This window comes from Procambarus clarkii, unplaced genomic scaffold, assembly GCF_040958095.1.
Source record: "Procambarus clarkii isolate CNS0578487 unplaced genomic scaffold, FALCON_Pclarkii_2.0 HiC_scaffold_110, whole genome shotgun sequence".
Classification (NCBI taxonomy): Eukaryota; Metazoa; Arthropoda; class Malacostraca; order Decapoda; family Cambaridae; genus Procambarus; species Procambarus clarkii.
The window spans coordinates 761,452-775,491 of NW_027189143.1; the positions used below are offsets into that span (position 1 = coordinate 761,452).

Consider the following 14,040-nt stretch of genomic DNA (forward strand, 5'->3'; position numbering starts at 1 on the left):
CTCGTCTCTACAAGCAATCAAGAAGTACGTTGTTGCCAACAACAAGTCGAGGCTGCCAAGATCGCCATTTACATCCGAAGATTTCTCAAGAAAGCAGTGGCTGACGGCATTCTTGTTCAGACCAAGGGAAGTGGAGCTAGTGGATCATTCAAGCTGGCCGTAGCAGAGAAGAGGGCCGTTCTAACTCCCAAGAAAGCCACCACAACCAAGAACCATCTACAGCAGCAAAGAAGGCCGTGGTAACTCCCAAGAAAGCCGCCACAAGCAACAAACCACCTACAGCTTGAAAAAAAGCAGCAGCAGCAGCAGCTTGTTGTTGGGAACAAAAAGCCCAAAATAAAGAGAGCTTCAAAATCTCCCAAACCCCAAGGCAAGAAAGCTGTCAAGAAACAACAAAGGCAAAATAAACGACGACATGCAAGCAGCATGAATACACATGACATAAACATCCAGCCTCCCCCCTCAGTGGAGGGGCCTCATATGATTCCAAAAAGAGTTTAGTTTTGTAGACAAATAAATCATTACTTTTGGGTAGATTTACTCTGTATATATATATATATATATATATATATTATTATATATAATATATATATATATATATATATATATATATTTTATATATACACATGGGTGAGGTGATATGGTACCAAAGTTTTGGGTAAGGTGATTGACATTTACACAAGATAAACACGAACCAATGGGAATAAAAACATAAGAATGGAAGTAACTGCAGAAGGCCTATTGGCCCATAACACAAGCACTTCCTCTTGATGCTTCTATATTGGTTCGGAGTCTTGAAGCTATATATATATATATATATATATATATATATATATATATATATATATATAATATATTATATATATTATATATATATATATATATATATTATATGCACACAAAACTAAATAGTCTTGTTAGACAAATTGCCCCTATTAGAGGCAAGTTGACTAACAGCCGAATGACTGCAATTGTTTTGAATTTGAGTTAAATCTACATAGAAATGTAATCAAACCTAACCTAACCTATGCTAACCCAAGCTAAGCTAACCTAACCTAACCTAAGCTAACCCAAGCTAAGCTAACCTAACCTAACCTACCTAACCTAACCTAACCTAAGCTAAGCTAACCTAACCTAACCTAACCCAGCAATTCATGATCTTAATATAATACTTTTAATTGGATAAACCAATTTGGAAAAAATGTTCGAAAATAACAAAATTAACTGTGCTTGTTAGGAAAATTGGGCCTTGCATACTTGTCCCAATAGTGTGGTTCTCGCTTTTTAGGTACGACATAAACGTATACCTAAGTTGAGAGAAAAAAGATTCGCACTCAAACATGCATATCGATTGCCAGTCCTGATTCTGGGTAGATATTCGTGTCCTCCCTTTTCATTTACCATCATTTGGATACTATCAAAACAGCTCTGAGAAGGATAAAATGAATAAAACGGGTAGCTCACTCATGAAAAAGGAAGAGTTGGGAAAGATCTCTCTCTCTCTCTCTCTCTCTCTCTCTCTCTCTCTCTCCCCTCACCCCCCCCCCCCCCACCAATGATCCTGCTCTGCTAGTATATACGTAACAAACCTTCCCCCCCCCCCCCCCTCCCTCCCCAATCAGAGTCCCTTTAAGCATGCGAGGATAAAAAATAGATTTCATAAGACCCAATGTGCTAGCTGATATCAAAACAATTTATGTTATCGTCTATTAAGCCCTTCAGTAAAAAAGTATAGGGACCTAATTAGGTCCCGTTTTGAGGTGGTGGTGGGTGGAATCGATGGATTAGCCAAGCTCTTATCCGCCGAATCCGTAGAGGGTACGACCCTGGCGCTTCAGAGCGTACACCACGTCCATAGCAGTGACGGTCTTCCTCTTGGCGTGTTCCGTGTAGGTTACAGCATCACGGATGACGTTCTCGAGGAACACCTTCAGGACGCCACGGGTCTCTTCGTAGATGAGACCCGAAATACGCTTCACGCCCGCCACGACGAGCTAAGCGACGAATAGCGGGCTTGGTGATGCCCTGGATGTTGTCACGTAGCACCTTACGATGACGCTTGGCGCCACCCTTTCCGAGTCCCTTGCCTCCCTTGCCGCGTCCAGTCATGGTGTTGAAGTTGTGTGAATCGAATTGACGAATGCCCGCACGATTTCCCGACTATATCCCATCAAGCGGACGTACTAGTAGCATTGCAACTCCTGCCTGCCCTTACTTTACGCTTGTGGTCGAGTAGACACGGTGCTTTCTCACAACGCTTTCAAAACTGCAGTTGCCTACTCGTTCTGTTTTCACGTCCCTGTGAAATGACTTTTGCACAAATCCAAAAATAGAGCAAAATCAGCGATAATAGTGATTGAGGTGAGCCGCCTGTTGCTGCAGCCAGAGGAGGAGGGGCAACGGGTGACGTAGGCGAGTCGAGCGTAGGCCATGGCGCTCGAGCAAGCACCAGATGGTATACGCCGAAAATTTTTCGGCGCGGCGCATCACAAACCACAGTTGTTCACCATGGCTCGCACCAAGCAGACTGCTCGCAAGTCCACGGGAGGCAAGGCTCCTCGTAAGCAGCTGGCCACCAAGGCAGCACGCAAGTCTGCTCCTGCCACAGGGGGTGTGAAGAAGCCTCACCGTTACAGGCCCGGAACGGTCGCCCTGCGTGAGATCCGTCGTTACCAGAAGAGCACCGAGTTGCTCATCAGGAAACTTCCCTTCCAGCGTCTGGTGCGCGAGATTGCCCAGGACTTCAAGACCGATCTTCGCTTCCAGTCGTCTGCCGTCATGGCTTTACAGGAGGCATCCGAGGCTTACCTGGTCGGTCTCTTCGAGGACACTAACCTCTGTGCCATCCACGCCAAGCGTGTCACCATCATGCCAAAGGACATTCAGCTTGCTCGCCGTATCCGTGGAGAGCGTGCATAAGCTAAATCGACCACCCTAGTATACACCAAACTCGGCCCTTCTCAGGGCCAAAATATCCTTCTAAGGAGATTTCAGACATTCCTAGCATCAGTCATATGAATTAACCTTCATCTACACATATAATAAATAAATAAATAATAAACAAATACACTAATTTAGGTGTCATACATACACGTGATATCAATAAATCAAGTCATTTGTAGTACAACCTGTTCTCTTACAAACAAAACGCCGTCGCTTTTCGCTCTTATGCACTGTCAAGGATCACCCACCCCCCCCCCCCCCCCCCCCCAAAATAAAAATTGTCATACTGTACTAGAAATAAAAGCAGCTTGTATAAGTGACATACTGTCCAGTCCTGTTTTATTCTGTTTTCGGTCCTCTGGCTTAATCTGTTAAGTTAGGAGATGACATTTTAAATTAACCGTTTTCTTGACATTTTCAAACCTAAGAGGGTGGCCTGCATAGTAATCCTAATGTGGAACATAACAATGAATCTCTAATCTCTAGAAAAAAAAAAAGATACCGAGTGCTTATATGTGTTGAGAGAGAGAGAGAGAGAGAGAGAGAGAGAGAGAGAGAGAGAGAGAGAGAGAGAGAGAGAGAGAGAGAGAGAGAGAGAGAGAGAGAGAGAGACACAGACAGACAGACAGACAGACAAGACAGAGACAGACAAGACAGAGACAGACAGACAGACAGACAGACAGAGACTGAGAGAGAGAAACCACACAGACAGTTTCATAAATATTCTCATTTTATAGCTATTTGCTTTCAGTGACAGAGGTTTTTGTTATAATAGTATTGGTGTCTAACACTCACAATCTCTTTAGAAATTAAAGTGTGGCTCCAATGGAGCCGAGTTTGTTGGTTTGAGGCCAAGCCACCACCACAGGGCAGTAAGTAAGCCGTTTACTTGGAGGAGGTGTACTTGGTGACGGCCTTAGTGCCCTCAGAGACGGCGTGCTTGGCCAGTTCTCCGGGCAACAGGAGCCTTACAGCCGTCTGGATCTCCCGACTGGTAATGGTGGAACGCTTGTTGTAGTGGGCCAGGCGAGAAGCCTCGGCGGCGATGCGCTCGAAGATGTCGTTCACGAACGAGTTCATGATCGACATGGCTTTGGAAGAGATACCAGTGTCGGGGTGGACCTGCTTCAGCACTTTGTAGATGTAGATGCTGTAGCTCTCCTTCCTCCTGCGCTTCTTTTTCTTATCGCCCTTGGCAATGGCCTTCTGGGCCTTTCCGGCCTTCTTGGCAGCCTTTCCAGATGCCTTGGGTGGCATGATGATGCTCGTGCTGGCTGGCGTTGCGATACAATAATGAACTTTTGCGCGAGGCGAGCTTTCCTTTTATATCCCGCTCGCGACTCAGCTCAGAGCGGGTCGCGTGGCGGAGCGCGCTGATTGGTCAGTGGCGGGCTCCCTTGATCCTGAGCGGGGTATATAACACGAAGCTCGATCTGCGGGGCGGCATAAAACACCACAAACCCACAACAGCAGCAGCAATGTCAGGACGCGGCAAGGGAGGCAAAGTGAAGGGCAAGTCAAAGTCTCGCTCCAGCAGGGCCGGACTTCAGTTCCCCGTGGGCAGAATTCACCGTCTGCTGCGTAAGGGCAACTACGCCGAACGCGTCGGTGCTGGCGCTCCTGTCTACCTGGCAGCCGTCATGGAATACCTCGCTGCCGAAGTTCTGGAGCTCGCCGGTAATGCCGCACGTGACAACAAGAAGACCCGTATCATCCCACGTCACTTGCAGTTGGCCATCCGCAACGACGAAGAACTCAACAAACTTCTGTCTGGCGTAACCATTGCACAGGGAGGTGTTCTTCCAAACATTCAGGCAGTTCTTTTGCCAAAGAAGACAGAGAAGAAGTAAGCACTTCTGCCACCCACCACGACAAATACCATAACCAGGCTCCATCCGGAGCCACACACACTTTAATAGAGAGATTCAAGTAGACAATCAACTTTCAAACATTAATAATAACATTTATATTGATTTCATTTGGAATGTGTACATAACAAACAAACAAAACAAAATTATAGGGGATATTCAGCATCACTTGGAATATTAACCAATCATATAAATCCAATATATATTTTATATTTTACTTTAAGCGAGGAATTCATATTATATTAATTTTTAATCATACAAATGAACAAAAGCAATTCTTCACTAGACGTAATGAATGAATAAATGATCAAGGTTTTAATGTGTTTCATGAATATATATATATATATATATATATATATATATATATATATATATATATATATATATATATATATATATATATATATATATATATATATATATATATATATAATATAATATAATATATTATAATACTTGTGAACCAGAATATGTTTGAGCAGCAGCGATCGTGCCTGCCATTGGCCGAAGTGCAACAATTCAAATAATTTAAAGGGCCTGCTCGGGTATATAAGAGAGGCTGGGAGACTGGGGCCGGTGGTGGGTGATGGGTGATGAGTGATGGTGTGGTGTGGTATGGTGTTGTTAAGAGTTGATTTACGGCCAGCCAGCCAGCTGCAGCCAAGGCAGGGCAGGGCAGGGCAAGGCAAGGCAAGGCAAGGCAAGGCAAGGCAAGGCAATAACAGGACAGGACAGGCAAGGCAAGGCAAGGCAAGGCAAGGCAAGCAGGCGGGCGGGCGGGCGGGGCGGGCGGGCAGGCAGGCAGGCAGGCAGCCAGCCAGCCAGCCAGCCAGCCAGCCAGCCAGCCAGCCAGCCAGCCAGCCAGCCAGCCAGCCAGCCAGCCAGCCGCCAGGCAGGCAGGCAGGCAGGCAGGCAGGCAGGCAGGCAGCCAGCCAGCCAGCCAGCCAGCCAGCCAGCCAGCCAGCCAGCCAGCCACTCCCACTTTGTATTTATATGCATTCAATTTATATTCAAACATTATATATGTTAAGGGCCTAGTTTTAGTGTTTATTTTAAAAATGACAAACATCGAGTCGTTTTACCAGTCCTTTAGCGTTAACGGTGATGCATTTTAAAACTGAACAGAAATCACCTTTTCTGGATATATCAAATATCGAATCCGCTTAATGTGCCTACAATTCAATCATTCAAAAAATACATAATTTACATCATGCCTTTTCATAGAACAGACAATAAGATTTGAGACAATAAGAACTTTACTTTTATAACTAAAGTTGCACAATTATACCAACTCTATGGTGGCTGGGTGGTAAGGTGTGTGGCTGGTATTTTGGAAGTCGCGAGTTCAAACGACCCAATGGGAATAATACTTTTTTTTTTTTGCCATACAATCTTCCTAATACTATTATGTAGGTTTGTGTGTGTGTTTTTTTATTCATTCTTTGGTTTTATAGATGACATACATATTGACTCCTTTTACCGGTCCTTAATTAGGCTCTGGGGAAGCAATGGTGGTGGTGGTGGTGGTGGTGCATTTAAAACTAAACCAAAAATCACCAGTTCTGGACGCGTCAAATATCATATCCGCTTAATGTGTCTACAACCTAATTACTTAAAACTACACTATTTAATTCATTCATATCATGTGCATATTGGTCATTATGCTCATACAACCGACATCAAAATTTATTTTCATTATTAGAATCATACATTTCATCAAGTAATACAGATACAAAGAGATTTTCTTTCTGAGAAGACCGTTAGTATTGGCTTGCAGGCAGGCAGGCAGGCAGGCATTTGAGGGTTATTATTTCGCCTGTTGATTGGGGGGAGGGTTGATGTGTTAGGGGGTTTTCGGTTAGATGTGGTGGTGGTGATTGGTGGTGATTGGTGGTGATTGGTGGTGATTGGTGGTGATTGGTGGTGGTGGTGGTGGTGGTAGTAGGGGGGTGGGGGGGAGGGGGGGGGGGGGGGGGGGGGGGGGGGGGGGGGAGGGAAGGGGAGGGAATGATGGTCTGTGGATTCGTTCTCCGTACCCTTTACATATAAGCAAAAATATGCCTTCTTGTGGGTATAGAAACATTAACACAAATTATATCAGTAACTGATATTGTAGCCTTTTAAACAGAAAAGATTTGTACATACAAATACTTTTTAATTATCATTTATTTGTGGAAATGGCATTTACGTCATTAAATTGATACCTCAGCATCAAGCTTGTGTCCTGCAGCAGTGGTCCAGTGGTAAAGTGTATATAAGTGATGCGTATTCTTGGAGTTGCGAGTTCAAACCCGGATTAAGCTATATATATATACAACATGTTTTGTTTTGGTTGTTTGTTTTTGTATAAAGCCTCACACAATATCTATATTAAGCGAGTTTGTTTTAAACATGACATACATATTAATTCATTTTACCAGGCCTTATTCCACACAACTCCGTGAATTTCCCGTGGAGCCAGCCATTCAAACAAAAACAAACGAAACAACAAAACAAAACAAAAAACATTATTGCCAACAGCATTTGGTGTTCCCAGGCGGTCACCCATCCAAGTACTAACCAAACCCAACGTTGCTTAACTTCGCTGATCGGACGAGAAGCGGTGTTCTCAACGTGGTATGGCCGTTGGCATGAGACTGCCTACACATTGTGGCTAATAACCAACTCTTTTAAGTCATCGCGGCAGGATACGGACCTGCTTGTGGTGTCTTAATGGTAATTGTATCCTAACATATTTTTGTCTCCTTGGCATGGATATTTAACATCGTTTATTCAGTCTTGGGTTTATGTTCTTTCGCCATTTACAGACATTTTACATCTACCTACTTCCTCAGCCTGCCCTGCCAATTTCTAATGAATTTGTGGATTTTCTTTTGTAATACAAACATGTGTGTGCTCATCTGCTCTTCAGTTTTTATGATATTTGTCTCATCTGTCCTGCTTTATGATACTTTTACAAAGAACATGAACAAATGCTTCTATTTTAGAGAAGATATGGGATCCAGGTTTCGGAGCCGTAAAACCAACCGTCGTGATTGGTGGACGAGTTGCCAGGTTGCAGCTTCTGTACCGTGCCGGCACATAAATAGGTTCGGCTCAAGCGGCGGCAGCATCATTCCCCCGTGACTGTCTGAGCGTCTCTCATCACCTTGGTTATCTCATCATCATCATGGTAGAAGCAAAGCCTACCAAGAAGGCTGCGGCTGCTGCTGCTGTGGTGGCCACCACCAGGAAACCTCGCGTCCAGGTTGCTCACCCGAAAACTAGTCAAATGGTTCTAGCCGCGGTCGCAGCACTCAAAGACCGTAAGGGCTCGTCTCTACAAGCAATCAAGAAGTACGTTGTTGCCAACAACAAAGTCGAGGCTGCCAAGATCGCCATTTACATCCGAAGATTTCTCAAGAAAGCAGTGGCTGACGGCATTCTTGTTCAGACCAAGGGAAGTGGAGCTAGTGGATCATTCAAGCTGGCCGTAGCAGAGAAGAGGGCCGTTCTAACTCCCAAGAAAGCCACCACAACCAAGAAACCATCTACAGCAGCAAAGAAGGCCGTGGTAACTCCCAAGAAAGCCGCCACAAGCAACAAACCACCTACAGCCTTGAAAAAGAAGCAGCAGCAGCAGCAGCTTGTTGTTGGGAACAAAAAGCCCAAAATAAAGAGAGCTTCAAAATCTCCCAAACCACCCAAGGCAAAGAAAGCTGTCAAGAAAACAACAAAGGCAAAATAAACGACGACATGCAAGCAGCATGAATACACATGACAATAAACATCCAGGCCTCCCCCCTCAGTGGAGGGGCCTCATATGATTCCAAAAAGAGTTTAGTTTTGTAGACAAATAAATCATTACTTTTGGGGTAGATTTACTCTGTATATTATATATATATATATATATATATATATATATATATATATATATATATATATATATATATATATTATATATATACACATGGGTGAGGTGATATGGTACCAAAGTTTTGGGTAAGGTGATTGACATTTACACAAGATAAAACACGAACCAATGGGAATAAAAACATAAGAATGGAAGTAACTGCAGAAGGCCTATTGGCCCATAACACAAGCACTTCCTCTTGATGCTTCTATATTGGTTCGGAGTCTTGAAGCTATAATATATATATATATATATATATATATATATATATATATATATATATATATATATATATATATATATATATATATATATATATATATATATGCACACAAAACTAAATAGTCTTGTTAGACAAATTGCCCCTATTAGAGGCAAGTTGACTAACAAGCCGAATGACTGCAATTGTTTTGAATTTGAGTTAAATCTAACATAGAAATGTAATCAAACCTAACCTAACCTATGCTAACCCAAGCTAAGCTAACCTAACCTAACCTAAGCTAACCCAAGCTAAGCTAACCTAACCTAACCTAACCTAACCTAACCTAACCTAAGCTAAGCTAACCTAACCTAACCTAACCCAGCAATTCATGATCTTAATATAATACTGTTAATTGGATAAACCAATTTGGAAAGAAATGTTCGAAAATAACAAAATTAACTGTGCTTGTTAGGAAAATTGGGCCTTGCATACTTGTCCCAATAGTGTGGTTCTCGCTTTTAGGTACGACATAAACGTATACCTAAGTTGAGAGAGAAAAAGATTCGCACTCAAACATGCATATCGATTGCCAGTCCTGAATTCTGGGTAGATATTCGTGTCCTCCCTTTTCATTTACCATCATTTGGATACTATCAAAACAGCTCTGAGAAGGATAAAATGAATAAAACGGGTAGCTCACTCATGTAAAAAGGAAGAGTTGGGAAAGATCTCTCTCTCTCTCTCTCTCTCTCTCTCTCTCTCTCTCCCCTCACCCCCCCCCCCCCCCACCAATGATCCTGCTCTGCTAGTATATAACGTAACAAACCTTCCCCCCCCCCCCCCTCCCTCCCCAATCAGAGTCCCTTTAAGCATGCGAGGATAAAAAATAGATTTCATAAGACCCAATGTGCTAGCTGATATCAAAACAATTTATGTTATCGTCTATTAAGCCCTTCAGTAAAAAAAGTATAGGGACCTAATTAGGTCCCGTTTTGAGGTGGTGGTGGGTGGAATCGATGGATTAGCCAAGCTCTTATCCGCCGAATCCGTAGAGGGTACGACCCTGGCGCTTCAGAGCGTACACCACGTCCATAGCAGTGACGGTCTTCCTCTTGGCGTGTTCCGTGTAGGTTACAGCATCACGGATGACGTTCTCGAGGAACACCTTCAGGACGCCACGGGTCTCTTCGTAGATGAGACCCGAAATACGCTTCACGCCGCCACGACGAGCTAAGCGACGAATAGCGGGCTTGGTGATGCCCTGGATGTTGTCACGTAGCACCTTACGATGACGCTTGGCGCCACCCTTTCCGAGTCCCTTGCCTCCCTTGCCGCGTCCAGTCATGGTGTTGAAGTTGTGTGAATCGAATTGACGAATGCCCGCACGATTTCCCGACTATATCCCATCAAGCGGACGTACTAGTAGCATTGCAACTCCTGCCTGCCCTTACTTTACGCTTGTGGTCGAGTAGACACGGCTTTCTCACAACGCTTTCAAAACTGCAGTTGCCTACTCGTCTGTTTCACGTCCCTGTGAAATGACTTTTGCACAAATCCAAAAAATAGAGCAAAATCAGCGATAATAGTGATTGAGGTGAGCCGCCTGTTGGCTGCAGCCAGAGGAAGGAGGGGAGGGGCAACGGGGTGACGTAGGCGAGTCGAGCAGCCAATGGCGCTCGAGCAAGCGCCTCGAGACGGCGTATATAAGCAAAAATTTTTCGGCGCCGGCCATCACAAACCACAGTTGTTCACCATGGCTCGCACCAAGCAGACTGCTCGCAAGTCCACGGGAGGCAAGGCTCCTCGTAAGCAGCTGGCCACCAAGGCAGCACGCAAGTCTGCTCCTGCCACAGGGGGTGTGAAGAAGCCTCACCGTTACAGGCCCGGAACGGTCGCCCTGCGTGAGATCCGTCGTTACCAGAAGAGCACCGAGTTGCTCATCAGGAAACTTCCCTTCCAGCGTCTGGTGCGCGAGATTGCCCAGGACTTCAAGACCGATCTTCGCTTCCAGTCGTCTGCCGTCATGGCTTTACAGGAGGCATCCGAGGCTTACCTGGTCGGTCTCTTCGAGGACACTAACCTCTGTGCCATCCACGCCAAGCGTGTCACCATCATGCCAAAGGACATTCAGCTTGCTCGCCGTATCCGTGGAGAGCGTGCATAAGCTAAATCGACCACCCTAGTATACACCAAACTCGGCCCTTCTCAGGGCCAAAATATCCTTCTAAGGAGATTTCAGACATTCCTAGCATCAGTCATATGAATTAACCTTCATCTACACATATAATAAATAAATAAATAAACAAATACACTAATTTAGGTGTCATACATACACGTGATATCAATAAATCAAGTCATTTGTAGTACAACCTGTTCTCTTACAAACAAAACGCCGTCGCTTTTCGCTCTTATGCACTGTCAAGGATCACCCACCCCCCCCCCCCCCCCCCCAAAATAAAAATTGTCATACTGTACTAGAAATAAAAGCAGCTTGTATAAGTGACATACTGTCCAGTCCTGTTTTATTCTGTTTTCGGTCCTCTGGCTTAATCTGTTAAGTTAGGAGATGACATTTTAAATTAACCGTTTTCTTGACATTTTCAAACCTAAGAGGGTGGCCTGCATAGTAATCCTAATGTGGAACATAACAATGAATCTCTAATCTCTAGAAAAAAAAAAAGATACCGAGTGCTTATATGTGTTGAGAGAGAGAGAGAGAGAGAGAGAGAGAGAGAGAGAGAGAGAGAGAGAGAGAGAGAGAGAGAGAGAGAGAGAGAGAGAGAGAGAGAGAGAGAGAGAGAGAGACACAGACAGACAGACAGACAGACAAGACAGAGACAGACAAGACAGAGACAGACAGACAGACAGACAGACAGAGACTGAGAGAGAGAAACACACACAGACAGTTTCATAAATATTCTCATTTTATAGCTATTTGCTTTCAGTGACAGAGGTTTTTGTTATAATAGTATTGGTGTCTAACACTCACAATCTCTTTAGAAATTAAAGTGTGGCTCCAATGGAGCCGAGTTTGTTGGTTTGAGGCCAAGCCACCACCACAGGGCAGTAAGTAAGCCGTTTACTTGGAGGAGGTGTACTTGGTGACGGCCTTAGTGCCCTCAGAGACGGCGTGCTTGGCCAGTTCTCCGGGCAACAGGAGCCTTACAGCCGTCTGGATCTCCCGACTGGTAATGGTGGAACGCTTGTTGTAGTGGGCCAGGCGAGAAGCCTCGGCGGCGATGCGCTCGAAGATGTCGTTCACGAACGAGTTCATGATCGACATGGCTTTGGAAGAGATACCAGTGTCGGGGTGGACCTGCTTCAGCACTTTGTAGATGTAGATGCTGTAGCTCTCCTTCCTCCTGCGCTTCTTTTTCTTATCGCCCTTGGCAATGGCCTTCTGGGCCTTTCCGGCCTTCTTGGCAGCCTTTCCAGATGCCTTGGGTGGCATGATGATGCTCGTGCTGGCTGGCGTTGCGATACAATAATGAACTTTTGCGCGAGGCGAGCTTTCCTTTTATATCCCGCTCGCGACTCAGCTCAGAGCGGGTCGCGTGGCGGAGCGCGCTGATTGGTCAGTGGCGGGCTCCCTTGATCCTGAGCGGGGTATATAACACGAAGCTCGATCTGCGGGGCGGCATAAAACACCACAAACCCACAACAGCAGCAGCAATGTCAGGACGCGGCAAGGGAGGCAAAGTGAAGGGGCAAGTCAAAGTCTCGCTCCAGCAGGGCCGGACTTCAGTTCCCCGTGGGCAGAATTCACCGTCTGCTGCGTAAGGGCAACTACGCCGAACGCGCGTCGGTGCTGGCGCTCCTGTCTACCTGGCAGCCGTCATGGAATACCTCGCTGCCGAAGTTCTGGAGCTCGCCGGTAAGGCCGCACGTGACAACAAGAAGACCCGTATCATCCCACGTCACTTGCAGTTGGCCATCCGCACGACGAAGAACTCAACAAACTTCTGTCTGGCGTAACCATTGCACAGGGAGGTGTTCTTCCAAACATTCAGGCAGTTCTTTTGCCAAAGAAGACAGAGAAGAAGTAGCACTTCTGCCACCCCCACGACAAATACCATAACCAGGCTCCATCCGGAGCCACACACACTTTAATAGAGAGATTTCAAGTAGACAATCAACTTTTCAAACATTAATAATAACATTTATATTGATTTCATTTGGAATGTGTACCTAACAAACAACAAAACAAAATTATAGGGGATATTCAGCATCACTTGGAATATTAACCAATCATATAATCCAATATATATTTTATATTTTACTTTAAGCGAGGAATTCATATCTAATCAATTTTTAATCATACAAATGAACAAAGCAATTCTTCCACTAGACGTAATGAATGAATAAATGATCAAGGTTTTAATGTGTTTCATGAATATAATATACATATATATATATATATATATATATATATATATATATTATATATCTAATATATATATATATATATATATATATATATATAATATAATATAATATATATTAATACTTGTGAACCAGAATATGTTTGAGCAGCAGCGATCGTGCCTGCCATGGCCGAAGTGCAACAATTCAAATAATTTAAAGGGCCTGCTCGGGTATATAAGAGAGGCTGGGAGACTGGGGCCGGTGGTGGGTGATGGGTGATGAGTGATGGTGTGGTGTGGTATGGTGTTGTTAAGAGTTGATTTACGGCCAGCCAGCCAGCTGCAGCCAAGGCGGCAGGGCAGGGCAAGGCAAGGCAAGGCAAAGGCAAGGCAAGGCAAGGCAAGGCAAGGCAAGTACAGGACAGGACAGGCAAGGCAAGGCAAGGCAAGGCAAGGCAAGCAGCAGGGCGGGCGGGCGGGCGGGCGGGCAGGGCAGGCAGGCAGGCAGCAGGCAGCAGCCAGCCAGCCAGCCAGCCAGCCGCAGCCAGCCAGCCAGCCAGCCAGGCCAGGCCAGGCCAGGCCAGGCCAGGCAGGCAGGCAGGCAGGCAGGCAGGCAGGCAGGCAGGCAGGCAGCCAGCCAGCCAGCCAGCAGCCAGCCAGCCAGCCAGCCAGCCAGCCAGCCAGCCAGCCAGCCAGCCACTCCCACTTTGTATTTATATGCATTCAATTATATTCAAACATTATATATGTTAAGGGCCTAGTTTTAGTGTT

General features: G+C 45.2%; 1 non-coding gene across 1 annotated transcript; it reads right to left on the minus strand.

Annotated features, from left to right (window-relative positions):
• Positions 1-7,322: 7,322 nt before the first annotated feature.
• LOC138360465 (5S ribosomal RNA) lies at positions 7,323-7,441 on the minus strand. Its single transcript, XR_011226410.1, has one exon. It is a non-coding gene; the product is annotated as a 5S ribosomal RNA (ribosomal RNA).
• Positions 7,442-14,040: the final 6,599 nt, after the last annotated feature.